Consider the following 27,157-nt stretch of genomic DNA (forward strand, 5'->3'; position numbering starts at 1 on the left):
CACACCCCATTCCTTACACACACACACACACACACACACAGACACACACACACACACACACACACACATACACACACAACCAAAGTTCATCCTTTATATTAGGCATGCTCCAAAATTTATAAAAAGAAAAGACCTAACTAACAAAGGGGTTCTTAAAAGTACAGAATGTCAGAGTGAAACTGTTTCATCTGGCAGGGAACCACTCTAATGTTTCTGAAGTAGAAAAGTGAAGGCTCTGGAATTTAACAAGAGTTTCACCATATCTGTACCCTGGCTAGCTCTCACGCACAAGTAGCTCCTTGCAGATGAGCAGAAGCACCCAGCTCCAGCCCCACTTGTGCAGAGAGGGTGTTAAGAGAGAGGAGCATCATGTCAAAGGTCTCGCAACAGGAAGTTGTGTCCCTCTTAAAACTTAAAAATTGACTGAGATGCCCTGGAGGTCAGTGTACCAACTGGTGTACCAGTGGCCACCATGACAATAGGTGTCCATTTTACTTTTACTTTTATCATCCCCACTACCCCCCTGCAAAGCCTCTTTAGTGAAGATGCAAAAAAAAAAAAAAAAGAGTTTCAGCAGATGTCATTAGGCTCAAATCTGCAGGCCGATTAGTAAATGCAAAGGAGAGCAGAGGTAAAAACAAAGTGATTCATGTAATTAGAAAACCCGGCTGTAAGAGCTGAAGTTATGATTTCGTTGGAAGGTTTAATATGCTGGGAACACAGGAAAATCACACAAGTCCTGGAGTTTCATCACTCCACTTGGTATATCTTCATTTGTCATCCTCTACATGATGATGGATACAATTATCAATACTTTCATTTTTGTTTTAATTTAATTATATTTTTGTACTTTAACTGTGGCTTAACTTGGGAGTGGACAATATTTTATTATTATACAGTTTGTCATGACTTCAAGTGGGTTTGAATTTTTAATTGAAATTTTATTGTATCTTAAGGCCAATTACTTTCAGAGGAACTGAAATCAGATTTTATAGTGCAAAGTCAGTGAGACAATAGGACTCCCTACTGACAACCTTGCTTGAGGGCAGCTTTGTCTGTTTATATCGCAGCCACAACTAAGTGATGTTGGAATGTGGACATTCAGAGGACAAGAATAATGGCATTTACTTTATTCTTATATGGTGCCTGGACTAATGCTTAAGATTGAGCACACAAACACACACACAAACACACACGCACATGTTTTCCAGAAGTAGGTTTTTGTTTTGTTTTGTTCTGTTTTTTTGGAGAAAAGTGACTTTTGTTTTCAGCTATTCAAAATATAAAAGTGCAGAACCAAAGGAAAGGGATTAGTGAAAATTAATTGTTTATCTTAATGCTAGGTGCTTCTCTGAGAAAGGGGACAACAAAGAAATGTTTCTCCTTGTGAAAGGTTCTTCTGGAAAGTGTTCGAGGAAACTGTACAGGTTCCTTTACTCATGGGATAAACAATGAATGTATATAGGCTGTAAATCAAACCTGTCACAAAGTAAAGGAAGACATGCTCATTTATGGGAGAGAGTTGATATGATTCTTAACCCAGAAGCTCAATGTACTTTTGGTACTAAAACTGGCTGACGGGCATATTTATTATAACTATTCTACTTTTGACAATTTTTGTGAATTTCCATAATAAAGTTAAAAAAGTTAACAGTGGATTTGCTGTTTTTGTAAAAGAATTCCCACTCTCCAAATATTATTCTAGTTTTAATTTAGCCAGTTGTAAAACAAAAGACCAGACTGTGTGATATCCAATAATCTCTACTTTGACAAATTCTGATAAGGTCAAACACCTTCATCCCCTAGGAGGTGCCATACAAAATTGTCTTTAGTTTAATTGGATGTGTGTGAAGATTTTCCACTTGGGAATAAAATCCTCAGCAAATCCTTGCAGAGTGTTTTCCCTCTGTGACATGGAGCCAACCGGCTAAGGCTCTCAGTAAGGCTGGCTGCCAGTGTAAATCGTAGCTTTCCGGGCTTCACACGTGAGCCAGATGTTGGGGATTTTCTGAGCTATAGAATCGTGGGGAAGGAGGTTTTTGCATTTCCTGTGTTCTCATTCCAGTTCCCAAACTTTCTGGATTTACGACCAGTCAACAATGTCACGAACTGGCCTGAAAATATCTCCAGAGTAAAGCCCATTGACAATGCACCGGACTCTGCCATGGCCTCATACCATCTGTCAGATCAGGATCTCTTTGTACTACTTTTTCCCCCCAACTGTTCTGCAGAAAGTTGGGGAGGCAGGTGTCATCTTTAATTTTCTGAAACCTGCAATTCAATGCAATTCTACTATGACTTTAAAAAAATCACTTATTTCCTTCTAGTATTTTATTACATATGTGTCTATCATAGAGAATTGAGAAATGCATGAGAGTACAAGTGTATATGTGTTATCACAGGTATATGTAAAAATATCCCATAATCTCACTGTCCTTGGAGAACCAACATTGTTTGCATTTAATTACAAGGATAACTAAGGAATTCCTGGGATCACAATGAATGTTGATATTTGTCATCATCAGAATGTATGCTTGCACATATATGCAAACATATATTTAAATGTATTATAAGCACTTTCCTTATTATTAAATATTCTTAAAAGGCTTTGATGGTTATATACTTTCATCAGATGGTTATACTACAATTCATTTTCCTAGTCTGGTACCATTGGATACATAGCTCATTCTCAAATTTCTTTGTCTGTATGAACAATTTGCTTTGCCACATTTTGAAAGTATTTTGACACTAGAGAATCCAATGGCAAATGAATTGTTTTCTGAATAATCACTTCTTTCTGTTTCAAGCAGCCTTCTAGGAGCAGCACTTCTCTGATTCTAGTATACATCAGAATCATCTGAAAGGTTTGTTAAAAGATCAATTTCTGGGCCCCCCTTCTAGGACTTCTAACTGAGAAGGGCTTGACGTGGATCTGAGAATTTGCATTTCTGACAAGTTCCATGGTTTGGACCACACCTTCTGGAGAAGCACCTGCTGGATCTGATGAAATGGACACAGAGAAAGGGTTCTCATTGTAGGCTCATCTCTTTTTTATCCTCCCATCGAGAAATAAAAAGCTGCTTAAGTTGGTACTTCACAGCACAATCCATGGCCTGGCATGTGCTCAGGTGCCCTCCTTATGTTGAAAAGTGCTTGGCAAATAAGTAATGCTGGCAGGAGAGACTACAGTTTTGACACCTACACCTCAATTTGGGATTCATTTTTCTCACTCAAGATTTGGCAAGTATATCTCTTCCTTAAGGTTAGGCTGTGAAAATATACTCTGACTCACAAACCTAGTTTAAAATACCACAAAGAGTAATCAACTATTTCCCCAACTAACAAGTATTAAACATCTTCATTTTGAGTTGTTTTACATGTTTTGCCTGTGTAATGAGCTCTAAGTATTTACACTGGATTTATAATTACTGTGTGAATAAACCATCAGAGCAAAAACTGTCTCCCTGTGTCTGACCTCTTCCTGATGTCATCCAAAGCTCAACCTTGTCACCTACATTGTCTTCCTAAAAGAAAAATCGCTCTTTATTTACTGTTTTTTTACTGTTCCCAGCAACATGGCAAATAAGATGTTTGGAGAAATTACTTCTGATGCAGCACTTCTAAAAATGCTGGTTAAAAACTTTTAAAGAATATCTTTTTGAATGCACGTCTGACCTGGCAACAGAGTAAGGGAATATTTTAAAAGCTAGAAACACACACGCGCGCATGCACGCACTAGCACCCAAGGGTAAGCAAGAACTGGGGATATTCTACTAATCCCAGGCACCCTAGAGCTTGGCTTCTAAAGGGCCAGGTGGGAAAAACAACAGAGCACGGATCCAGATTTGGATTTAAGTTCAGAGAGAGATTCATTCATAAAGCAGAGGCTTCTGAGTGGCAACAAGGTCAGCAAATGAATAAGGGAAAATATATATAAATAAATCTGCCCTACAGAGTGGGACATTAGACAAAGATGTCTTATCTCTTGATAAAGAAGAGTGGAAAAAAGATAGCCTTAAGAATTTCTAACCCCAAACCCTGTATTTGGATCTTGAATTCACGTTACTTGTATGCACCAAAACACCCCAAAGCTGCTATTTTCAGTTAAAGTGAGAGACAGATGACAGAGTCTCTGAGATTCTAGAAGCAACAAAGGCAAACTCTCCCTGAAGCAATGTATTTTCAACCTAGGCCTGAAAGAATCCCAAAGATGAAGTTTCTTAAGAGTGTGAGCCCACAGTAGAAAGTTACCACTGAGTAATAGCAAAAACTACACACTACAGAACAAGACCTTAAAAGACTGTCAGCCATGTAAGTATTGAAATATCATGTCTAGGGATCCCTGGGTGGTGCAGCGGTTTGGCGCCCGCCTTTGGCCCAGGGCGCGATTCTGGAGACCCGGGATCGAATCCCACATCGGGCTCCCAGTGCATGGAGCCTGCTTCTCCCTCTGCCTATGTCTCTGCCTCTCTCTCTCTCTCTGTGACTATCATAAATAAATAAAAATTAAAAAAAAAAAAAGAAATATCATGTCTATAAGTATTACTTAAATATTTTAAGAAATAAAAGAGAAAAATAACATATTCCAAGCAGACAAGAAATTTTTAAAAATTGAGTAGCAGTTTTAAAAAATAAAAAGAACCTTCTTCTGAAGATTACATATACAATGAATAAAAATAAAAATTTAATGTGTGAATTAAACAGCAGAGAATACATGGCTGAAGAAAGACTTAATAACCTGGAAAATGGATGTGTATAAGTTAGGTGGGATAGGCAGATAGTCAATGTGATAAAAAAAAAATTATGAAAGTTTAAAAGAAGGTAAAAAGAAAACATATAATAAAAAGACTTCTAATCAGAGTTCCAGAAGGTGATAGCACAGTGATGTGGGAAAGGCGATATTTAAAATAAAACAAAACAAAACAAAACAAAAAACACAACTATCCTGAATTGAAAAAGACAAAATGCTAAGTTTTAGAAACCACAATGATTTCTAAGTGGGACAAATAAAAACAAATTCATTCCTAGGTACATTACACGGAAACATCAAAGACAAGGAGGAGATCTTAAAAAGTAGTTGAAAGGAAAGTCAGATAACTTACAAAGGAATGGCAGTGAGACCCAACAGCAACAGTGGAAGCCAGGCAGAGAACAGTATCTCTAAAATGCTGCTGTGAGAAGTAAATATCAATCTAAAATTGCATACAAGGAGAAAAGATCTTTTAAAAACAGAGATGAGATAAAAATGCTTTTAGAAAGGGCACCTGGGTGGCTCAGTCAGTGAAGTGTCTGCCTTCAGCTCAGCTCATGATCCCAGGGTCCTCAGATTGAGCCTCGCATTGGGCTCTATGCTCAGTGGGGAGTCTGCTTCTCCCTCAGCCCTTCCCTCCAGTTCATCCTCTCTCTCTCCCTCTCATATAAATAAATAAAATCTTTAAAAAGAATGTTTCCAAAAAGACAAGCTGAGAGATTCTCTAAAAGAACTTCTAAAAGATGACCTTAAGGAAAAAATAAAAATTATCTTGGATTGAGTTATTTTTTTTAATTAAAGATTTTATTTATTTATTTATTTATTTATTTATTTATTTATAGAGCACTAAGCAGAGGGAGAGGCACAGGGAGAGAGAGAATCTCAAGCAGACTCTGCGCTAATGCAGAGTCCCATGCAGAACTTGATCCCATGACCCTGAGATCATGACTTGAGCCAAAACCAAGAGTCAGATGCTTAACCAACTGAGCCACCCAGGTGCTCCAAACTCAGATTAAGTTCTGATAACAAGAAAGATTGAGGAACAAAGAAAATACAAAAAATATGGGTAATACAAATCTTGACCAGCAATATAACAGTAAGATTTAATTTAGGGATTAAAATATTGAAAAAATCAATAAATTCTGGAGGATGGCATAAAATTCTGGTGGGGAGTGAATGGAGTTAAAGTGCTGTTTGGAAAAATGGTACAGATACTGACTGGCTTTACTATCTGTTGAGGTAAATATGCACATTATAATGTTGAAATCTGTGGGATATGGCTAAAGCAGTTCTTCAAAGAACATTCATAATCTGCTGTGCTTATGTTAGCGAATAAGAAATTATTAAGATTTAGCGGGGGTGGGGGTGGGGGTGGGACCTTGCAGAATTAGCCCAAAGCAATAGAAGGAAAAAATAACATGGATAAGAAAATAAATGAATAAAATATAAAACAAAAACACAAAATAGAGGATAAATGAATAAAAAATTTTAGATGAATAATAAAATAGACAAATCTCTGGAAGATTAATGTGGGGTAGAGAAAGATGACATAAATTAACAATAATAGGAATGAAAAGGTGACATAATTACAGATGCAACAGAGATAAAAAAGATATTTTATGTCAATAAATTTATAAATCAAGATGAAAAAGACAAGTGTCTAGAATAACATAAATTACCAAAACATACATAAGAAGAAATAGAAATCCTAAACAATACTACGGCCATTAAATAACTGAACCATAAATTTAAAATCTTTCTGCTTCCTGGTCTAGATGACTTAATAGTTGAGTTCTACTAACATTTGGGAACCATAAAGGTTCCAATTTCCAAAGACTCTATCAGAGAATAGAAATGAGACAAGACTAGCACAAGAAATAAAAGTTTTAGATGATTCTCATTAACATAAGTGCCAAAAATCTTTGGCAAACTAACTTATTTGATATATAAAGGATATAACACATCATGATCAAACTCAACATTTTTTTTTCTAGGAATGTAAATTTTGTTGATCATGTCACTGAGATTAAGGAAAAAATCATATAACTATCTCTACAGAAAAAAAATGTTGGATAAAAAGCAGTAATTATTCAGGATAAAAATTCTTAGCAAACTGAGCAGATAAAAGAGCCTGATAACCTGTTAAAAATATACTCAATTGTGTAATATTTTCAAATATGACCTTAGTGGAAACAGAAGAGGCATATGCTAGAGGCATTTCTAGTCAGTATTACACCGAAGGTTCTAGTCTATACAATCAGACAAAGAAAAGAAATGAAATGTACCGGGACTAGAAAAGAAGACCTAATAATCATCATGTATAGATTATATAATCTTACACATTGAAACCCCCAAAGAATCTACAAATTACTGGAATTAATTGGGAGTTGAGAGAAGCTTCATATATTCTCTTTTTATAATTATGCAATAATCCATTGTTGTCATTGTTCCTTTTGGTGCTTAAATTGTCCCAAATGCCTGTGGAAATTCCTTTAAGCCAGTGCCTGTGATTTTTTAACATGATCCCCAAAGACTCTTTGAGCAGTTCCTTGCTTTCTAGCCTAAAAAACATGATCCAGGTTCACTTTGGTCTTTGTGTGTTCCAGATCTGTAATTAGTCACTTCTGTTTCCCTTTAGTGAAGAATGATGCTAGAAACTAATAAGCCAGTTTGCTGAGTGTGCTTATTGCTAATGAGCTATCACTTTCCATGCCCTTTCAAAGCACAGGGCTAAGAAATGTATTATTTTAAGTCATGAGTTCATCTGATAGAACCAATTCACATTTACTATCACAGAGGTTTTTTTCTGACCTTCTTTTATTGTATAATTATGCCTCTTTTCTCTTACAGTAAAAATATTGTGATTTATAATTATATATAAAATATATATTATCTTTTTGTATTTTAAAATATATTTACTTATATTTATTATTTATCTACTTAACCCTACAATGTATATATTTTCATAATTACAATACAAATATTATCACTAAGAATAAACCTACTTAATAGGGTTTAAGATCTCTTTGCAGTACTTTGTCCTTCATACATATTTCATAAGAATACATATATTTCAAGTACTATTCTAAAAGAGTATAAACTAATTATTTGTTTATGTTATCTATTTGATACTTAGTTAGGATTCTTTACTTTTTGTTTCTGTTCAATTTTAAGATTTGGTACTTTTTCATCCTTTATGGTTTCAATTTTATTTTTATTAGGTAAAAGAGGCATATAGTTCAAAGGTCAAAACTACCTAAATAGGTATACTCCAATCCTGATCACCTGCAAGTCAATTATTTCCTAGCCCATCTTGTTAACCATTGTCATTACTTTTTCATTTATCCTTCCTATATTTCTTTTTACAAAATTAAGTATATACACACCCACACCTACACACATGCACACATACATAAACTTACTTCCCTTCCTTTCTGAAATAAAGGGGGGCATACAATACACATTCTTTTGTAACTTGCTTTTTTTTTTACTTAAAATGTATCCTGGATATCAGACCATATCAGTTTATAGAAGTATTTCTCATGATTTTGGACCTTTATAGTATTCAATTGTGTGCATGGGCCATGGTTATTTAACCAGTTTCTATAGTTAAACTTTTGAATTTCTAATATTTTGCCATTGCAAAGAATACTGCAACAAATAACTATATGTTGCTTCATATTTATAGAGGTATTTCACAAAAGTTAATTTTCAGAAGTGCAATTGTTAGGTCAAGGGTAAAAAAAATATGTAGGTTTGTTAAACATCATGGAGTACTCCATCATGGAGGTTGTAGTCATTCTGCATTCTCATTAATAATGAGTGAGAATTCTTGTTCTTCTTGACTATCCAGCAGAATGTTTTCTTAAGAAAGGATGCATTTCTAAGCACTCAAGAATTTAAAAGGTAAATTTGTTAAAAGTTATCATTTATAAAACCAAAACCAAAAAATATATGGTATACCATTTGAGATTTTTAGGTTAAAAGAGAAAATATAAAACTTACAGAAAGACCTTAAAGAAGCTATGAATAAATTGAGAGATGAAGCATATATAGGAATAAGAAGACTCACCACTGTAAACATGTCAAGGATTCTCTAATTGAGTTATGTATTCAATGAGATTTTAATCAAAACCTAAATAGGATTTTTCAAGGATGCTGATGAGATTATTCTGAAATGTATACAGAGGAGCAAACAGGCCAGAAAGAGAGGCCAAGACAGGATTAAAGAAAAACTAGGCTGTGGGTTCTTGTTCCATCAAATAACAAGACTTAGTCATTATGTAATTTAGTATTTAAGCATAGGACAGGAAAACAGACCAATGGGAAAGAACAGAAATCCCATAAACAGACCCATTCAGATATGGAAATCTGATACATTACAGAGTAGGGAAAATATGGATTGTTAAAAAATGCTGCCAGAACACCTGATCATCCAGAGGGGAGAAAAAATAAAGCTTCCAACCCCCACCATTAAAAATTTTTTTTTCAAATAAATCAAGAACTTAAAAGTGAAAGACAACAGGTTGACACCTTTAGGCAAAAATATAGGACATTATTTTGAAGATCATTAGGTAGGAAAGGTGCCATAGATAAAACATGAAAAACACAATCCACAATGAAAAAAATTGATGCTTAACTTAAAATTAAAGAATGTTCATCAAAAGATGTTAAAGTGAACAAAAATCCAAGTCACAAACTAGCTAATAATCACCAAAGGATAGTATTCAGAATAAATGGAGGACTCCTATAAATCAGTAAGTAAAGGAAAAATAACCTATTTAAAATAGACAGAAAGTGGGATGCCTCGGTGGCTCGGTGGTTGAGCATCTGCCTTTTGCTCAGGTCATGATCCCGGGGTCCAGGATTGAGTCCCACATCGGGCTCCCTGCAAGAAGCCTGCTTCTCCCTCTGCCTGTGCCTCGGTCTCACTCTCTGTCTCTCTCATGAATAAATAAATAAATATTTAAAAAAATAAAATAGAAAGACTTGTATTTCACAGAAGAAATATAAACAGCCAATGAACATATGAAGAGAGGCTGAGCCTCAGTAGCATGTGGAAAAATGCAAATTATAATTCTAGTGAGAGAATATTTTATTACCAACACATGGGCATAGATTAAAAAGGCAATTAAAAAACTAAACACAAATCCGCTATGACTCTGTGATTTTTCTCTCAGAGAAATTCTCATGCACAGGCCTTCAGTATACAAGTATAAGAATAATTAAAATAGCACTGTCCATAATAATAAAAAACTTGATATAATCCAAATAGCCAGGATAGTAGGCAGGATAACTGAAGCTGGTATAATCATTTAATAACTATTGCATAGAAGATTAATGATCCATAGGTCCACAGATCAACATGGATAAATATTGAAAACAACATGGGGTCATAAAGAAAGTCATAAAAGAAAGCATTCAGTGTGGTTCTATTATACACACTTTAAAGGCAGACAAAACCAAACAGTATATTTTTAGGGATACATTACATATGGTAAAACTTTAAGGAAAAGCAAGATAAATATTAATACAATATTAAAACAATAATCTCCCCTGATAGGGAGAGAGGGTGAAGGAGACATGGGAAGATTCTAAGACATAGATAATCATCTGTCTCATATGCTGCAGGTTAACCATTTTATTATCATTTTAATTGAAAATATACATGTATGTTATATTCACTCTCTGGTAGATAAGATAATTTCAAAATTCCAAAAAGTTTAATAAAAAGAAAGAAAAGATTATTTTCTTGGTCCTTTACCTAAAAGCTTCTAGTTGCTTCCTGTTGCCTACAGGATAAAGTCCAACTTCCTAGCAGGGAAAACTATATGCTCTTCCCCACTAGGCCTCCAATTACCTCTGCAGCCTCATCCCCCACCATTCTCTCTCATTAGCCCTCATCTCAACTTGCCTATATCCTAGTGACACCCTGTATTATCAGCACCCCACATATACACCTAAGCTATGCACCTGCATTTCCTCTGCCTGGCAGGTGCTCATCCCGTGTCAACTTCGCCAATCCCATACTTTCAAATTCAGCAAATGTCAGATTCTTAAAAGAGTCTTCTCTTGGGATCCCTGGGTGGCGCAGCGGTTTGGCGCCTGCCTTTGGCCCAGGGCGCGATCCTGGAGACCCGGGATCGAATCCCACATCGGGCTCCCGGTGCATGGAGCCTGCTTCTCCCTCTGCCTGTGTCTCTGCCTCTCTCTCTCTCTCTCTCTCTCTGTGACTATCATAAATTAAAAAAAAAAAAAAGAGTCTTCTCTGAAATTTTTTTTTAAGATTTTATTTATTTATTTGAGAGAGAGGAGGAGAGAGTGAACGAGAGAACACAAGGAGGAGGAGGAGCAGAGAGAGAGGGACAAGCAGGCTCCCCACTGAACAGGGAGTCCAACATGGAACTCGATCGCAGAACTCTAAGATCATGACCTGAGCTGAAGGCATACACTTAACAGACTGAGCCACTTAGGTGCCCCTTATCTGAAAATCCTGATGGATATTTTCTTCTTTGCTTTCACAAAGCTATATTTCAATTAATCTATTTATATGTCCCACCTCACTTGCTTTTCAGATCTTCAACCCACATTTCCTGAGTGTTAATTTTATGTCATGATTGTGCCAGATACTGAATTTATCAAGAGCAGTTCCCATTTCCTACCCTCAGAAAGCTTAAAATTTAGTTATACTCATGTCTGTATTCTTTATGCTCATTGCAATGCCAAGCATGTTGTGGATTAATCAATTATGTCTGACAAAATCAATGAAGGAATCAGTGAATGAACAAATGAAGGGACAAATAAGAACTGTTATTTTCCTATTTCAACAAATAAAGCCTTCTGACAATAAATCATGATTTTAGTGACTTTTATTTATGACTTTTTAAGGCTAAAAGTTTAAGGCTATCTGTCAAAAACTAAAGTTTATCTAAGAAAACTCCCACCAAATATGTATCTAGATGGAGGTATTTTAATTGTTCTTATGAAACTTTTAGAAGAGGTTAAATTCAACCAACCAATTAAAACCCAGATTCATTATACAACACAATCCCAAGCAATAATACAACTGTGTGTGGAAGTAGAAAGGTTTTTTTTTTGTATATTTTTTTATTGGAGTTCGATTTACCAACATATAGCATAACACCCAGTACTCATCCGTCAAGTGCCCCCGAGTGCCCATCACCCAGTCACCCCACTCCCCCTGCCCACCTCCCTTTCCATCACCTCTTGTGCGTTTCCCAGAGTTAGGAGTCTCTCATGTGCTATCACCCTCACTGATATTTCCCACTCATTTTCTCTCCTTTCCCCTTTATTCCCTTTCACTATTTTTTATATTCCCCAAATGAATGAGACCATATAATGTTTGTCCTTCGCCTATTGACTTACTTCACTCAGCAAAATACCTTTCAGTTCTATCCACGTTGAAGCACATGGTGGGTATTTGTGGTTTCTAGTGGCTGAGTAATATTCCATTGTGTATATAGACCACAGCTTCTTTATTCATTCATCTTTCTATGGACACCGAGGCTCCTTCCACAGTTTGGCTATTGTGGACATTGCTGCTATAAACATTGGGGTGCAGGTGTCCTGCCATTTCACTGCATCTGTATCTTTGGGGTAAATTCCCAGCAATGCAATTGCTGGGTCGTAGGGTAGCTCTATTTTTAACTCTTTGAGGAACCTCCACAACATTTTCCAGAGTGGCTGTACCAGTTCACATGTCCACCAACAGTGCAAGAGGGTCCCCCTTTTTCCACATCCTCTCGAACATTTGTTGTTTCCTGTCTTGTTCATTTTCCCCATTCTCACTGGTGTGAGGTGGTATCTCATTGTGGTTTTGATTTGTATTTCCCTGATGGCAAGGGATGCGGAGCATTTTCTCATGTGCTTGTTGGCCATGTCTATGTATTCTTTGGTGCAATTTTTGTTCATGTCTTTTGCCCATTCCATGGTTGGATTGTTTGTTTCTTTGCTGTTGAGTTTAATAAGCTCTTTATAGATCTTGGATACTAGCCCTTTATCTGATATGTCATCTGCAAATATCTTCTCCCATTCTGTAGGTTGTCTTTTAGTTTTTTTGACTGTTTCTTTTGCTGTGCAGAAGCTTTTTATCTTGATGAAGTCCCAATAGTTCATTTTTGCCTTTGTTTCCCTGGCCTTCATAGATGTATCTTGCAAGAAGTTGCTGTGGCCAAGTTCAGAAAGGGTGTTGCCTATGTTCTCCTCTAGGATTTTGATGGATTCTTGTCTCACATTTAGATCTTTCATCCATTTTGAGTTTATCTTTGTGTATGGTGTAAGAGAATGGTCTAGTTTCATTCTTCTGCATGTGGATGTCCAATTTTCCCAGCACCATTTATTGAAGAGACTGTCCTTTTTCCAGTGGATAGTCTTTCCTGCTTTGTCAAATATTAGGCCCTCAACTCTATGGTCAACTGTTTCTGGATTCTCTATTCTGTTCCATTGTTCTATGTGTCTGTTTTTGTGCCAGTACCATATTGTCTTGATGATCACAGATTTGTAGTACAACCTGAAATCTGCCATTGTGATGCCCCTGGCTCTGGTTTTCTTTTTCAATATTCCCCTGGCTATTTGGGGTCTTTTCTGATTCCACACAAATCTTAACATTATTTGTTACAACTCTCTGAAGAAAGTCCATGGTATTTTGATACAGATTGCATTAAATGTGTAAATTGCCCTGGGTAGCATTGACATTTTCACCGTATTAATTCTTCCAATCCATGAGCATGGAATATTTTTCCATTTCTTTGTCTTCCTCAATTTCTTTCACAAGTGTTCTGTGGTTTTTAGGGTATAGATCCTTTACCTCTGTGGTTAGGTTTATTCCTAGGTATCTTATGCTTTTGGGTGCAATCGTAAATGGGATTGACTCCTTAATTTCTCTTTCTTCAGTCTCATTGTTAGTGTATAGAAATGCCACTGATTTCTGGGCATTGATTTTGTATCCTGCCACACTGCCAAATTGCTATGAGTTCTAGCAATCTTGCGGTGGAGTCTTTTGGGTTTTCTATGTACTGTATCATGTCATCTGCAAAGAGGGAGAGTTTGACTTCTTCTGTGCCAATCTGAATGCCTTTTATTTATTTTTGTTGCCTGATTGCTGAGGCTAGGACTTCTAGTACTATGTTGAATAGCAGTGGTGAGAGTGGACATCCCTGTCGTGTTCCTGATCTTAGGGGAAACGCTCCCAGTGTTTCCCTATTGAGAATGATATTTGCTGTGGGCTTTTCAGATGCTGAGGAATGTTCCCTCTATCCCTACACTCTGAAGAGTTTTGATCAGGAATGGATGCTATATTTTGTCAAATGCTTTCTCTACATCTATTGAGAGGATCATATGGTTCTTGTTTTTTCTCTTGTTGATATGATCTATCACGTTGATTGCTTTACCAGTGTTAAACCAGCCTTGCATCCCGGGGATAAATCCCACTCGGTCATGGTGAATAATCTTCTTAATGTACTGTTGGATCCTATTGGCTAGTATCTTGTTGAGAATTTTTGCATCTGTGTTCATCAGGGATATTGGTCTGTAATTCTCCTTTTTGCTGGGGTCTTTGTCTGGTTTTGGAATTAAGGTGATGCTGGCCTCATAAAACGAGTTTGGAAGTATTCCATCCCTTTCTATCTTTTGGAACAGCTTTAGTAGAATAGTATTGTTTCTTCTTTAAATATTTGATAGAAATCCCCTGGGAAGCCATCTGGGCCTGGACTTTTGTGTCTTGGGAGGTTTTTGATGACTGCTTCAATTTCCTCCCTGGCTATTGGCCTGTTCAGGTTTTCTATTTCTATTTCTCCCTGTTCCAGTTTTGGTAGTTTGTGTTTTTTCAGAAATGTGTCCATTTCTTCTAGATTGCCTAATTTATTGGTGTAGAGCTACTCATAATATGTTTTTAAAATCGTTTGTATTTCCTTGGTATTGGTTGTGATCTCTCCTTTTTCATTCATGATTTTATTAATTTGAGTCTTTTTTGTTTTTAATAAGGCTTCCTAATGGTTTATCTATCTCATTCTTTCAAAGAACCAACTCCTGGTTTTGTTGATCTGTTCTACAGTTCTTCTGGTCTTTATTTCATTGAGTTCTGCTCGAATCTTTATTAACTCTCTTCTTCTGCTTGGTGTAGGTTTTATTTGCTGTTCTTTCTCCAGTTCCTTTAGGTGCAAGGTTAGCTTGTGTATTTGAGCTTTTTCCAATTTTTTGAGGGATGCTTGTATTGCGATGAATTTCCCTCTTAGGACTGTTTTTGCTGTATCCCAAAGATTTTGAACAGTTGTATCTTCATTCTCATAGTTTCCATGAATCTTTTTAATTCTTCTCTAATTTCCTGGTTGACCCTTTCTTCTTTTAGCTGGATGCTCTTTAACCTCCATATGTTTGAATTTCTTCCAAATTTTTCTTGTGATTGAGTTCAAGTTTCAAAGCATTATAGTCTGAAAATATGTACAGGACAATCCCAATATTTTGGTATCGGTTGAGACCTGATTTATGACCCAGTATGTGGTCTATTCTGGAGAATGTTCCATGTGCACTTGAGAAGAATGTGTATTCAGTTGTATTTGGATGTAAAGTTCTGTAAATATCTGTGAAATCCATCTGGTCCAGTGTATCACTTAAAGCTCTTGTTTCTTTGGAGATGTTGTGCTTAGAATATCTGTCATTTGCAGAAAGTGCCGTGTTGAAGTCTCCCAGTATTACTGTATTATTATCTAAGTATGTCTTTACTTTGGTTATTAATTGATTGTATATGGCAGCTCCCACATTACAGGCATAAATATTCATGATTGTTAGGTCCTCTTGTTGGATAGATCCTTTAAGTATGATATAGTGTCCCTCTTCATCTCTTATTACAGTCTTTGGGATAAACTTTAATTTATCTGATATAAGGATTGCTACCCCTGCTTTCTTTTGAGGACCATTTGAATGGTAAATGGTTCTCCAACCTTTCATTTTCGGCTGGAGGTGTCCTTAGGTCTAAAATGAGTCTCTTGTAGACAGCAAATAGATGGGTCTTGCTTTTTTATCCAGTCTGAAATCCTGTGTCTTTTGATGGGATCATTAAGCCTATTCACATTCAGAGTTACTATTGAAAGATATGAATTTAGTGTCATCATAATACCTATTCAGTCCTTGTTTGTGGATTATTTCTTTGGGCGTCCTCTTTCTTTTACAGAGTCCCCCTTAATACTTCTTGCAGAGCTGGTTTAGTGGTCACATATTCTTTCAGTTTCTGCCGATCTTGGAAGCTCTTTATCTCTCCTTCTATTCTAAATGAGAGCCTTGCTGGATAAAGTATTCTTGGCTACATGTTCTTCTCATTTAGGACCCTGAATATATCCTGCCAGCCCTTTCTGGCCTGCTAGATCTCTGTAGAGAGGTCTGCTATTAATCTAATATTTCTCCCCATATAAGTTAGGGATCTCTTGTCTCTTGCTACTTTAAGGATTTTCTCTATCTTTGGAATTTGCAAGTTTCACCATTAAATGAGGTGTTGAATGGTTTTTATTGATTTTAGAGGGGGGATCTCTCTATCTCCTGGATCTGAATGCCTGTTTCCCTCCCCAAATTAGGGAAGTTCTCAGCTATGATTTGCTCAAATATGCTTTCTGGTCCTCTGTCCCTCTCGGCACCCTCTGGAACCCCAATTAAACATAGATTTTTCCTTCTGAGGCTGTCATTTATTTCCCTTAACTTTTCCTCATGGTCTTGTAATTGTTTTTCTCTTTTTTCCTCAGCGTCCTTCCTTGCCATCAACTTGTCTTCTATGTAACTCACTCTTTTTTCTACCTCATTAACCCTCTTCGTTAGGACCTCCAGTTTGGATTGCATCTCATTTAATTGATTTTTAATTTCGGCCTGATTAGATCTAAATTCTGCAGTCCTGAAGTCCCTTGAATCTTTTATGCTTTTTTTCCAGAGCCACCAGTAGCTTTATAATTGTGCTTCTGAATTGGCTTTCTGACATCGAATTGTAATCCAAATTCTGTAACTCTATGCAGAGAGTACTGTTTCTGATTCTTTCTTTTGTGGTGAGTTTTTCTTTCAAGTCATTTTGCTCAGTGCAGAGTGGCTAAAAACGAGTTGTACTTGTTAGAAGCGTAAACTCTTCTCTCGGTAGCGTTCCAGCTGTTCTCTCTTTAAATCTCAGGTCGAATTCGAAGGTTTTCAGGATGATTTGAAAGTTATCTAGGTAAGTTGGTGGGGACAGGTGACTTGGGGACCCTACTCCTCTGTCATCTTGCCCCACCCCTTGGAAGTAGAAAGTATTAATGAAAGTATTCCTTTTTGATCTCTCCCATGTGAAGCTCTGTTTGTAAACATGTTTACTTGCTGTTCACTTTCTTTAAAATGAAAAAATTCCCAAAAAAGAGTTCAAATCAAGCATTTTTTTAAAAATTTCTCAATAGCTCTAGACATCCATGTAAGCAGGCTTCAGATCTGCCACTTACGAATATTATATGCCAAGAAATACTTAAAATGATGCATTTCTTAGATACTAGCTTTCAACAAACCACACAGAAAAGCAAGTAAGGGTCATCTGTATATCACAGCTATGCCATTCAGATGCAACTTTATTGTCTCTGCACTGGCCTCCATTCTCCAGTGGACAGATGTACTACCATATTCCCATGGACATCTTCTTGTGGCCTCCCCAGGTGGTCCTTGCCAATCCCACTGTGGCAGGCTGAATACTGGCCCTTCTATCCATGTCCATGTTCTATCCCCAGAACTTGTTATATATTATATTACATGGTCAAAGGAACTTGGCAAGTTGATTAAATTCAGAGTCTTGAGATGGAGAGATGATCTTGGATTCTCTAGGCAGGGCTAGTAAAAATCACATTTGTCGTCCTTCTATCAGAAAGTCAGGAGGATGTGCATTAGTAGTAGTAGATGATATGACAGCACAAGCAAGAGCCTGGGGGAATATGAGGAAAGCACCACAAGCCAGGGAATGCCAGTAACCTCTATAAAGCTGAAAAGGGCAGAAAGCTCCCAGAATGAACAGGTCATGCTGACTTTCACCTCGTAAATCTACTAAAATTCCTTTTGGATTTCTGATCTCCAGAAATATAACCTGATGAATCTGTATTGTTTGAAGTGATTAAGTTTGTGATAAATGTTACAGCAGTGACAGAAAATTAATCTACTCATTTTAGACATTATTCCTATATGCATTATCTTGCCCCAGCATTGTTCTGCACCCTGCAAATACTCAATTCTCTCATCTCTGAAACGATCTTCATGCGTCACTGGCCATCCCTTTATACTCTGGAGTGATCTAGACTAATGTGTTCTTTGTTGGCTGTGGCAGACACTGCTGGTTAGTTGACCTGAAGTACTTCGCTTCAGTACTTCACTCCCTTGCTGCCTTATACTGCGGTGGTTAGAAAGTCATACACTCTTCCCCAAACCTTCTTGCAGAAGGATGGCAATATGACCCAGTTCTGGAAAATGAGGCATCTATGGATGTTTGCCGGGAGAAAGAGAATGTTTGAGGAAAATGTTTGCTTTCCTAAAAAGGGGGGGAAATGTGACCAGTGTGACCATTTCCTTCTTCCTACCTTGAAAATGAATAGTGGTGGTTAGACAAGTGGTTGCTGTCTTGCTATCATGAGCAGAAGGCCAAGAGAATGACAAAGACAGGCTCTGATATTGCTGAGTCATGGAGCCAACTGCTTATCCCTGGAAGCTTCCGGTCCTGTGAAGCTCCTGTTTTTTGAAGTCACTGCAGTGTGGTCTGATGCTGCAGCTGAAACCATACCCAAAGAACACATGACCTTTCTCCAGTAGCCCCTTGAACCACAAGCAACCAGACCACTGAGGCTTTAGGAAATGTAACAGAATCCTCCTTCGCATATAGTTTTATGCATTGCTATGAATCAAAAGAAAAATATAAAGGAAATAAGAGAGAGAAGGAGAGAATGGGATAAAGGGTGCAAGGAGGGAGACAGAGGAGGGAAGGAAAGAAGGAAGCAACTCAAACGTAAACTTTAGTGACTGCTCTCCAGCTGCACATCAAGAAAGAAATGCTGGAGAAAAGAAACATCCACCTTCCTCACCTCAGCCTCACAGCATTGCCTGATATAAATATACATGGAAGAGCCCGCAGTGTCAAGCTGAGTCTTTCAAGCACTCCATCCTCCTTCTGACATGCATGCAACATCTCTAAGTCACTCCATCGCCATTCTGCAAATGTCACCACCACATCAACGCAAAGCATTACAAAGGAGATAAAATGTTCTGGACACTACATATAACATGAAAGTCCTAGAGCAATGATCTGGATTACAGTGAACTATCTAGAGGAAATCAATGTCAAAGAGATCGAAGCTACTTCTGGGAATGGAACTACTCCAGCAGATTTCTAAAATTGTTTCTTTGGTGCTCATATCACAGTCTATCTTATAAAATTTGACATCTGTTAAGATTCTTTGGTAAATCTTTTGTGGCTAAGGCAGAGATCTAAAATGAGCCTTGTCATTAAAACTCTACTTATAATGACTAATTACTATGGTGGTGTCCGAGGATATCAAAACATTTAGAGGCTGAGGTTACAACATATGTAGACGGCCTATTCAAAGGCAGGCACAGGACTAGAAACAGAGACAAGGAGAAATCCCAGTTCTTGTCCTTGTGGAGTTCAGATTCTTGTTGAGTAACAGACCATTAACAAATAAATATATGTTATGGAATGTAAAAGAGGAATTACAAGTTTTGGGGGGTAATGAAATAGATTAAAAAACATGGGCAAAAAAACCTCCCTTTTCCATGCTCATAGATTGGAAAAATTAATATTGTGAAAATGTCTACATAACTCAAAGCAAGCTATTGAGTCAATGCAATCTCTACCAAAATATCCCAAAAGACCACAATAACCAAAGCAATCTTGAGAAAGAACAAAGATGGAGGTGTCATAATCCCAGATTTCAAACTACATTACAAAGCTACAGTCATCAAAACAGTATGGTACTGGAAAAAAATACACACACACACACACACACACACAGATCAATAGAATGGAAAAAATGCCCAGAAATAAACCTATGCTTATATAGTTAATTAATCTATGACAAAGAAGGCAAAAATGTGCAAAGGGGAAAAGACCATCTAAATAGTATTGGGAAAACTGGACAGTTACCTGCAAACGAATGAAACTGGACCACTTTTTTTATATCATACACAAAAATGAACTCAAAATGAATTAAAGACCTAAATGTGTGACCTAATATCATAAAATTTCTAAAAGAAAACATAGGCAGTAAACTCTCAGACACTAGCCTTAGCAATATTTTTCTATATATGTTTCTGTAAGCAAAGGGAACAAAAGGAAAATAAACTATTGGGATTATATAAAAATAACTTTTGCACAGTAAAGGAAACCATCAACAAAACAAAGAGACAACTTACTGAATGGGAGAAAATTTTTGCAAACAATATATCCAATAAGTGGTTAACATCCAGAATATATAAAGAACTTGTACAATAACAATAAAAAAAGTTTCCAAATAATCCACTTAAAAATGGGCAGTAGACCTGAATAGACATTTTTACTAAAGATACACGGATGGCCAACAGAAACATGAAAAGATGTTCAACGTCACTAATCATCAGGGAAATGCATATCAAAACCACAAGAGACTATCTCACACCAGTCAGAATGGCTAGTATCAAAAAGATAAGAAATAAGTGTTAGTGAGGATATGGAGAAAAGAGAACCCTCCTACACTGTTGGTGAGAATGTAAACTGGCAAAGTCATAATGGAAAACAACATGGTGGTTCCTCCAAAAATTAAAAATAAAAATATCATCCAATCCAGCAATTCCACCACTGGATATTTACCCAAAGAAGATGAAAAAACTAATTTGAAAAGAGATATGCACCCCTATGTTTATTGCAGCATTATTTGCAATAGCAAGATGTGGAAGCAGCCCAAGCGTCCGTTGATAGATGAATGGATAAAGAAGATGTAGTATGTATACAGTAGACTATTATTCAACCATAAAAAGAATGAGATCTTGTCATTTGCAACAACATGGATGGACCTAGAGAGCATTATGCTAAGTGAAATAAGTCAGTCAGAAAAAGATAAATGGCATATGATTTCATTTATATGGAATCTAAAAAACAGAATGAAAAAAAAAAACAATAAAATAGACTCACAAAGAACTGGTGGTTGCCAGAGGCGAGGGGATGGGAGGATGAGTAAAATAGGTGAAGGGTATTAAGAGGTACAAAATTCCAGTTGTAAGATAAATAAGTCATGGGGATGAAAAGTACAGCACAGGGACTAGATTCAATAATACTGCAATAACTTTATATGGTGACAGATGGTGACTCCACTTCTCACTATGAGCACTGTATAATATACAGAATTGTAGAATCACTATGTTGTACACTTAAAACTAATATAATGTTTCTAAAGTAGTATGTTGAACTAATATAATTAAATTAAATAAAAAAACAACAAAAATCTCCCTTTTATTGAAGGATTGAAGACACTACCAAGGTGGGAAACAAAAGACCTTGACATTTTGATCAGTTAACAGAGCCGGGCTGTTTCGAGTGAAGATATAATAGGATGGAAATGACAGAGTAGTGGAAGGACTTTAATATCTGAATTACTCAAATTTCTCCACAGACTCCAAAAATGCCTTTGGAGACAAAGCATTGAGTTAACAGCTAGTAACAAATTCATTCAGTAGCTGAAGGATTAAAGGAGAATCAGACAAATCCGTAGGGTGAACATGACATGCAATAGTTTGGAAGAGACTGGAAATGCTGGTCTACAGGAAAAGTATAGTTTGAGGAAGTTCTGTGTCCCTGAACACATCCAGGGCAGCAGTCCATTGTGCAGGTGTCTTGGTTCAGGGGAGCAAAAGGGAGCTGAAGGGCTGTGGGGTTTCAGAGAGCATTTGAAAGAGATGGAGACTACCGTACTGAGCAGATACTGTGTGATCCTTACACGTTAATTCCTTCAATCCTTGCCATGACCCTGTGAGATACTGATCAGCAACCTCATTCTATGAGACTTAGAATATGGATTTTTGAATACACTTAGATTTGAGTTCTGGCTCTCTCATGTACTGTATCTATGATGACACAAATTTCAACTGAGGCTGAATGAATAAATGAAGTAAGGTAACCCTCCCAAAGAATTACAGCAAAGTCAAAGTAGAATCAAAATTCACAGGTCCTCCATTTCCAGGCTGTGGATTAGCCCTCTGAATCACAACGCTCCCAGCGGTGAATTCTCCGGTCTACTCTGAACTGTCATTGGAAACATTCAAACTTCAGCTCACACCTTCATATGTTTTTGTGTCACTTCTGCATTCGGTATTCTCTGTGCACCTAGCACTGCAAAATATGTCTCAAAATAACTGCCTTAAGGGAGTAAATTGGCGCATTCTATTTTGGGGGGTCAGACTGGGGCAGGTCAAATTTGAAACACACTCACCCTTTACATAACAATATCACTGTGAAGAATTTAACCTGCTGTTATACAATAGAAGTAGGTCTTGTGGTTCGTAGATAGATATACCCACCAATAATAAGAGAGAGCAACTAAGAGCATGGCCTTAGGAGCAAACCGCATGAGTTCAAATTCTATTTCTTCCTGCTTCTACCATCCTGGGCTTCTTGGATCTCTATTCCTCAGTTTGCTCATCAATAATGTGGGGCCAAGTCCCACCTCACGGACTTGTTGGAAAAATTAAATTAATTATATCGGCAGATTAATTATACTTGCCTTTGGTCAGCAAGTATTAAGTGCCGTATAGATGTTAGCTGCTATTATTATGATTTTCAGTCAAACACTGTAAGAGCAAAACAATCGTAACCCTTAATACATGGCAAGAGGAGGATGGCTGAATTCACAGTGGTATGTCCACATAAAAGAGAGTGATACTGTCACTGAAGATACTGAAATATCTGAATGAACTTCTTGTCCAGAAGAGAAGAACATACATGTGTCAGGCAACCAATTCTATCTGAGGCTCCAATCTGGGATTTTTCCTCCATTCAGTTGTCTGTTAGCCATTTGATGAATTAGTATAGTACTACTGTGGTCTGAAGAGCTTCAGGCTGAGCAGAAATGTGAGACATACAAAGATTAAAGGATGTATGTGGACACGGACATATAATCTCTCCACACTCACACGGATCTGTCTTGCTTGCTGCTTCACTGCTCAATTCCCAGCTACTACGGGAAGAAAACATGTGAGCTACCTTCCTTTCTTCCCTGCTTCCAAAAGACTTTCCACAAAAGCTGCCAAAATAATCTGGGATAATGCATATTCTCCTGCCTGGATCTATACTGTAAGGCCTTTTGCTGTGAATTCTCTCTTTCACCCTCCTTGCCTGACAGGTAAACTGCATGAAAGCTCCTTTTACAGATAATTCTGAGCACTGGTTTTTAACTAAGTTAGTTATATGATTCAAGAAAATTGGAGGATTTCTAAATCACATTTAACTGTTCACATGGAAATTTTGGAAATAGAGCAAAGGGCCAAAAGAGTCGATGTGAATATAACTTAGCTGTAGGCCAGAACATAAAAGATTGTGTCATTTCTGAATTCAGGTCATGCCTTGAGCATACTTCTGAGATGAGGAACAGATGGGGACCTAGAGCGACCGTGGATGAGGAGTGGGAAAAGGATGGACAATCAACATGCTCCTTGACCATCAAACGGGTACTCAGACCAATCCTGTGAATGAAGAGTCACCAATTTTACACTGCCCATGAAAACATGGAGGGTGGCAAAGACTTATTCACATTAAGCAGGACAGTGACAGAACCAGGATTTAATACCCAGGTGGGCTGGTTCTAAAACTCATGCTCTTTCTTCTAAAGCTCAACATTTCTGGGAAGGTTCTGATTTCAGTGATGGCAAAGAAAAGGGTATCGGAATAAATGGAAAATCTATCAAAAACTCCCAATGGTACTCCTTGACCCAGGGAAACACTAGGAAGTGACAGATACTTCAGAAAGTCCTTCTGGATCAAGCTGCCTCGGGAAGAGGAGAATATTACAGCCGAGGCCCAATGTCATCAAGATACCTTATTGTTGGCCAAAATGAAATGATGAACACTGGTAACCTGAAGTATTCCTGGGACTCATTTGGAAGTTTTTGTTTATGTGGAACAAGCATTGTGACCAAGAGTCTGACTCAATTTCCTAGAGGAAAGCACTACTGGGAGAACAGCTCAGGAAACTAGCTGTCAATCTGAGCCCCCAACAGAGTCTTGCACTGCTTAGTTCAGCCCTGTCTGAGCCTGATGGGTGCTGCCCTGCCTCAGGGGCCCCCAAAGGCATCTGGGATTAGGGTGCATAGTAGTAAAAAGCCCCACCTGGAGAGAACAGCCAAGATCTAAGCTTTGGATGGTGCACCCCTGGCACCCCCAGGCTAACGTGAGAAATAAGGTCCCACACCCCTGGTGTCCTTTTCCTCTGCCTGGTTCAAGGGTACCTCCCTCGTCCTGATGCCAGCTGCAGCCATCTCCCCCCCAGGCTAACGTGAGAAATAAGATCCCACACCCCTGGTGTCTTTTTCCCTCTGCCTGGTTCAGGGGCACCTTCCTTGTCCTGATGCCAGCTGCAGCCATCTCTGGATGCCATCCTCTCAGCCCTCGGCCAGTGCTAACAGACATTTCGATCCCTGCTCAGTTAGCGGTTCAAAAAGAAGTGTGATGCTACCAATCCCAGGGATGGTTGGGATTTCAATGGGGACTCACTGACAACTTAAAGAAAAGGCCTAAAAAATGAATATCTAGTGGTAGGATTTCAGGTACTATGAAAAATTGATAATATATTCAAATCCTGCACGCATGCATGGATGGGCCCACATACACATGTAAGACAGAAAAGAAAGATAACACACACATATGTAATTAAAAAGAAAGTATATTTATAGCATGTAAATCAAGAAGCATCTATGTGTCCTCTTGCTTTGGAGGATTGAGACCTGGGTAGCAATGAGACTTCCTCAGGGCAGTCGCCTACCTCCTGTGTCCCTGAGATGTCACGCCAGCCTTCTGTGAGGTGGTGTATGCACTGGGAGTGAAGATCAGTCTTGGTCAGTGTGCTCTGTGCACACCAGGGCTGCTTGTCCATCCTCCTTCTCCACCTTGGCTTCCACTTGCCCAAAGAAAGTCCCTAGTTCTGCAGTTGCTTAAATTCTACTTAAACTTAACTCTAACAAACTCCCCCCATCTTTAGAAAAGTCCATTGACAATAAAAGGCCTGCGAGCGTCTGAGGAGGGGCCTGGCCCAGTTTGTATGTGGCTCAGAAGGGCGTGCCACAAGATGCTTAGGGTCATTTCCGTAGGTCCAACACAAAGCATCATGCTTGGCTCACTGCAGGCCCTACACGGATATTTGTTTAGTATCTTCGAACTGCTGGGCCAGGACAAGTTCAGCACTTCAGGCAGGCTTAGAAGGTGCGACCAGCCTCCAAAATGAGCTGTCATACTGGCCACAGTAGGCAGAACTCTTCCCTGCCCTCATTCTATTCCTAGGTGAAGAGGACGACAGAAGCTGTCCAAAATGCTCCCAGGGCATGTTCAAAACCCAGCCCTCCAATAAAACCGCCCAGATAAAAGGAACAGGGTGTATAGTAGAAATCTGTGTGTGGGTTAGAGCACCTTCAGATGCTCCCTCATCCTTAACTTGACATCTTTTTTTTTTTTAATTTATTTATGATAGTCATCAGAGAGAGAGAGAGAGAGAGAGAGAGACAGGCAGAGGGAGAAGCAGGCTCCATGCACCGGGAGCTCGACGTGGGATTCGATCCCGGGTCTCCAGGATCGTGCCCTGGGCCAAAGGCAGGCGCTAAACCGCTGCGCCACCCAGGGTTCCCAACTTGACATCTCTTAACACAGAGATGGCCAGATAATTCGTGTGGCCAGAGGTTATTCTCAGAGCACTCCGCATTCATCTTTCCATCTAGACAGTGAGAAATTCACAGAGGATGTGCTCCACAGGTTTGCTTATGCCAGATTCTGTGACATAGTCAAAAGGGCCATGGGCTGAAGGTCTGGAAGCTTCTAGCCCCAGCATCAATGCTATGAATTGAACTCTAAAAGCACTGACATTTAGAGCTGGAAGAAGCTTTCCAGATGACAGTATCTACATTTTACAGATGAGGGAATGGTGGTAAGAAGGGAAATGATGCCACCATGATCATGCATTTGACCCCTCAGAGTCATAACTTGCAACCAGGTGTGTTCACCACTGCAGCGTCACAGTCTCCATGGCTTGGCATCCTGAGATGACAGGTGGCATTCCTGTTACTCACAAGACAATGGAGGAATCTCTAGATGAATCTCAGAGAATCTAAGTTAAAACACTGAGTCAATCCATCTCTCCCTCTCTCTCCCCCCACCCCACTCCTTCCAGAGCCGTTCCTGAACACCATGTGTGAGAGAAAACAACAGAATGGAAATTGCTCATATGGAGCATGAGGAGGCTGCCCACCTCCCTCGCACAGCCCGTGCGCAAAGACAGCCCCTCAGCTGTGCCGCAGACACAAGGTGGCTCATGCTCATTGTTTATTGTGACAGCTGACAAGCCAGCTGGCACAGATCACTCCTCACTTCCAACCGAGATGCCACCAAGACACATGTGACAGGTGCCAGCTGCCGCTCAAGAAGATAGGTGGTGTCCTTGCCAGTCAGCAAGGTGCAGCCCCAAGGTCCAGGCCGTGCGTCCTGCCACCCTCTGGAAGCTTCCCAGCAGAGAGCAGAAGTGGATCAGATTCATGCTGGCCCTTTGTGGGAAGGGGCAGGAGCACGCTTATGCTAGCTGGGTTTCTGGAGCAATGGGTGGAGCCAAAGTCTGTTCAAATGCTCTCGGCAGGTCTGTGTTATATTTGGCAAAGGTCTGGCAGCTCTGGACACAGTGAGGAGGAGAAGGGAAGAGGCAAAGCGTTGCATGTGAAAAAACACACCGGGCACCTCCAGAAGCATGGGCCAGACACTAAGGGATCTGGCAATCTCAGGAACTGGAGGGGCTTCCCATTCCCTAACCTAGGCCAGGTCCACCAGTCCCCCACTGCAAAGGGAAAAGAAGTTCCTTGTAGAGCTGGGGGAGGGGGAGAGAAGGGGGGCTGGTGCTCTGACCCTGGGAACAGGACACAAAGAAAGCTCTCAATTAGCAGGCCCTAAGTAACACAAGAAACACCTTCTGTTCTCAAGGTTTCCTCTGCCTACCAGCTCGGCAGAGTGTAGAGAAGGTGTTCTCAACCCCAGAACTGCTGATATTTCGGGTTGGGTAATTGTTGTTGGGGGCTGCCCTGTGCCCTTCCCACTCTCTTCCAAGAGCAACCCCACCGCTAGCAGTGGCAATCAAAAATCTCTCCAGACACGTCTCCAGCATAACTCCCAAATGAGAA

General features: G+C 38.8%; 1 protein-coding gene across 29 annotated transcripts in view; it reads right to left on the reverse strand.

Annotated features, from left to right (window-relative positions):
* The window catches only part of GLIS3 (GLIS family zinc finger 3), a 545,819-nt gene that overhangs the window by 164,510 nt on the left and 354,152 nt on the right, over positions 1 to 27,157 (reverse strand). The window lies entirely within an intron of this gene.

The sequence above is a fragment of the Canis lupus genome, chromosome 1 (genome assembly GCF_003254725.2).
Source record: "Canis lupus dingo isolate Sandy chromosome 1, ASM325472v2, whole genome shotgun sequence".
In the NCBI taxonomy this organism is placed as follows: Eukaryota; Metazoa; Chordata; class Mammalia; order Carnivora; family Canidae; genus Canis; species Canis lupus.